Consider the following 4215-nt stretch of genomic DNA (forward strand, 5'->3'; position numbering starts at 1 on the left):
AGGGTGAGAAATAACCTATTCTTCACCTTGGTCCATAGAGCGAACCCCTACCGAGGTCCTAAGATTATTTATGTGCCGATGTAAATTTACGGACGCACGCTCACCTCCATACCAATACCATCGTTAGAAAACCCGATGTCCCACTCCTCCCCCATCTGTTCCGATTCCGCCGCCGGCGACGCCATCATTCCTCCACTCCCTCCGACGTCGCGATAGGATCCCTGCACCTCCTCCTTCCACCGCAGACTCAACTGCCTGTACACGCCGCTGTTCATTCCCTCACCGCCTTCCCCTCCCTCCACCTGCATCTAAAGATAAATTGGATCCAGAGTCTCCCACTGCCGCCAATCTCCCTGTGCTAGACGGCCGGCTCGGGTGCAGGTTCTGCACCTTCCTCACAATCGCTCCCTCTTCTTCTCTTTGTATCCCTCCCATCTCTGCTCACCCTGCTAGATCTGCTGATTGCCTTGCAGAGATGAAGGTCAAGCTTGGCGACCGTTTGTCCAGAAGCTATCCCACGTCCGCCTTCAGTTCCACAAGATTGTTGATGCCAAGGTCAAGCTCTTTCTATTCTATTTATATATAGACAAGAGCGGCTATTTAATTAGTAATTTCGTGGTAGCAAGATCGATCTGCTATTACTGGACATCAAGTAGCTTTTATATATGCTATAGACCATCATGCGTTGATGAAAGGAACATTGCGTGGAAATTGATTTTAGAAATAGTTGTCGAGATACGCAATTAAATACTTGAGAACAATTGCTCTTTCAGACGTCTTGAGCTTTACTCCGAGTGCTCAAGTGAAACAATTACTTCTCACTGAAGGGTTCGTTTCTGTCTTGGACGGGATCTGTGACATATGCTTCCGGTTCCAGTATATGCAATCTAGTATTCCTTTTGTATGCTTTTAATGCTAAAAGTTTCATGTATTCCTATTTTCTGTTTTATTTAGATATTACTTGAATTTCTAAATCAGAAACAGTGATGCTCAATGACATCTTGTTCATGCTAGCTAAGAGATCAACAAACAATGCCGACAAGCCTCCACTAATCTGTTGCAGAAATTAAGCATCGTGCTGAGTGATTCAGAAATGCAGATATATGTCGACTTGTATTACGTAGGATGTAGTCATAGAGGTGGGAGGTCTGGGGCGAGATGGTTTGAGTTTAGGTGGTGTTGCACGTGATGGAGATATGCAGCTGTGGATCAGAAGTTGAGATCCTCCCCTTTTCTTGGTTTATTTGTTTCATGTCAAATTCATGAGTACTTTATGCCTTGTATATCAGCCAACCAACTAGAGATACATACCGAACCAACTAGGTCTTCTGATTCTAAACACCAACCAATACTTGCAAATAAAATCTGACAGAACCTAAGACAGGAAGGTTTATCTAGGCTTTAGTTGGATCCTGCACAGGATCCTGATTATCATTGCCTTTTTGCGTCCCTTGATATGCGGCGGTGCCGACTGACTGTAGTGTTTGACCCACATGACAAGATATGAGTCTGACCCATAGTAATCTTTTTTTCTTCAGAAACTGGTACAATTATCTAACAGAATAGGAATGGAGATGTGTGTCGGGCCTGGTTTATTTCGGCCTGATGTACTTCTTACTATGAGGTTAAATCAGTCATCTTGGCACACAGTTAAGGATCTAAGGACGAATTATTATTTTTGTTTATAACACCAGGAGTAGACAGTTTCTTATTGTGCCACACTGCCACTGTATTATCTAGCGTTAATTTTCTAACCTTTGAAAGCAACCTGCTATTCTCTCCTCTGTTGACTGCTTGAGTAACATTATTGTGATTATTCTGCGGAACACATTTACCTCATGTGTGTTTTTATTCGAATAACATGATGATGGTTGTACCCTGCAGTGAAACTCATCCAAAAGTTGGAGATGTGCCTGGTTAATTTGTATAGATCATGAGATGGTGATGAGTCATTCTGCTCCTTGCGGTTGTAATAGCATATCTTCCAAAAGGATTGCAAATTTTGTGAATTCTCCTGTGCCATATGGGCTGGGTATGCTATATTCTGATATGCGCTGGTCTCCTCTTTACTCGATTGGATTAGTTGGTAAGCATTTTATGCCTCTTGAGTCTCACACTTTCTCCATCTCTTTTTTGCAGTGTCATCTGGATATGTTCATAGTCAATGTCCACTGAAAAGTGAGAAGATTTCAGAGAGAACGTGGGCTGGACCTCGAAATACAATGGCTAGCTACATCCATCTTCAATTACAATGGAAACATTGTCAAAAGGTCGAGCTTTTCTCCATATTCTTTTTATTTTAGGACCACTTCTCTCCATACTTTCCATTTTTTGTTTTCCAATTAACGGATTATAGGCCAAATGAATTTATACACAAATCATTTTGGATTAACATATTATTCTTCCCTCCTACCTATAGTGTTGTAATAATCTATGGCTGAAGATACTAACAACAAAAATCAATCACTAGAAGCATCCCCTAATATGCACGGATGTACAATCTTGTAAACCACATCTTTCCGTTTACGCCTGTCAATTTCGTAGCATAATTGTCGTTCCAAGCTTTGTTTTTGTCATTTTTATTGATCCTCCATTTTCAAAGTTCTCTTCTATTGATTTCATCGTGTAATCTTATTTTGTACTCCCTCCGTCCCAAAATAAGTGTATCAACCTTAGTATATCTTTGTATTAGAGTCAGTACAAAGTTGAGACACTTATTTTAAGACGGAGGGAGTACTATTTTTAATACTCCAGCTCTCAGTTTTGAATTGCTTTTGTATACTATATTCAATTAATGATAACAAGAGTTCATGTGATCGTAGGTTGATGCACATTTCATTTTATATCCTTGCATTTATATTAACGATTTGCAAGGATATAGCCAGTCAATGGTCCTTTTTCTTATTACCACATAGTGTTGCTACTACAGATTCTACTGCCCCTGGTGCAATTTGAACTTTGCGACTTCTGCTAATACATCTAGCAGCTGAAGACAGTACCGTTGACACAGGAAAATATCCTGTGGAGCATAAGCTTAGGTGCACCCCCTTATCTGGCCATCCATCTCTGCATCGCGATTCGTGCAAGAACTTTTCTCTTTTTTGTTTCTTCCAAATAAAACAACATATGAACTTACAAATTTTGCAAGATAGCAAAACATTCTTACTACAATGAGAGAAAAAACTTTCAGATTTTTTCGTCCATCATAAGTATTAAAAATAACATTTTTTAATAAAGAAAATCTCATTTTGTATATTAATATCCGTCAAAAAAATCTATAAGTTTTTTCTCTCATTGTAGTAAGAATGTTTTGCTATTCTGCGAAGTTTGAAGTTCATATGTTGTTTTATTTGGAAGCAACAAAAAAGAAAAAAATTTACACAGTAAGTTAGTTGTCTAGCACGGATCTCAAAGCTATATTGAAGGGTATGGATAGAGGGTGTCCATGAGCCTAAGCTCTAAAAATCCGCGTCCACGTTGACACAGTCACTGTTGAAGAAGGACGCATAACAAAGGAACTAATGCTGCTGCGAACTCAACCCCTACAGTATTCTTGTGACAATAGCTGAATTCCTTTGACAAGACCAAATGCGTCAACAGCCTGCCTTGTGTAATTTGTCACACAGATTAATTACAGTATTTATTTTATTTTAGTGGTACATGAGGCCACGATTGATGTTGTGTACTATACTAGTCGTGTAATTCTTATGTATTTTTTTTACAAGAAAATTTCCAATTTATTCATTTTCAATCATGGCAGTACAACAAATACCAGAAATAATAGAAATTACATCCAGATCCGTAGACCACCTAGCGACAACTAACAGCACTAAAGCGAGCCGAAGGCGCGCCGCCGTCATCACCCCTCCATCGCCGGAGTCGGGCACAACTTGTTGTAGTAGACAGTCGGAAAGACGTCGTGCTAAGGTCCCGTAGGACCAGCGCACCAGTACAGCAACTGTCGCAGATGAAGAATAACGTACATCAGAAAGATCCAATCCTAAGACACACGAATGTAGACGAACAACGACGAGATCCGAGCAAATCCACCAAACATAGATCCGCCGGAGACACACCTCCACACGCCCACCAATGATGCTAGAGGCACCGCTGGAACGGGGGCTAGGTGGGGAGACCTTTATTCCATCTTCAGGGAGCCGCCACCGTCTCGTCTTCCTGATCAGGACACAAACCCTAGCAAAACTAAAAGAAACA

The 4215-nt window shown here is 40.7% G+C and overlaps 1 long non-coding RNA gene across 1 annotated transcript; it reads left to right on the top strand.

The window, feature by feature from the left end:
- The first annotated feature begins 127 nt into the window (after nucleotides 1-127).
- LOC123083456 (uncharacterized) lies at nucleotides 128-2813 on the top strand. The gene is made up of 3 exons (XR_006439304.1): nucleotides 128-555; nucleotides 1125-2032; nucleotides 2140-2813. It is a non-coding gene; the product is annotated as an uncharacterized lncRNA (long non-coding RNA).
- Nucleotides 2814-4215: the final 1402 nt, after the last annotated feature.

Source organism: Triticum aestivum, chromosome 4A (genome assembly GCF_018294505.1).
Source record: "Triticum aestivum cultivar Chinese Spring chromosome 4A, IWGSC CS RefSeq v2.1, whole genome shotgun sequence".
In the NCBI taxonomy this organism is placed as follows: Eukaryota; Viridiplantae; Streptophyta; class Magnoliopsida; order Poales; family Poaceae; genus Triticum; species Triticum aestivum.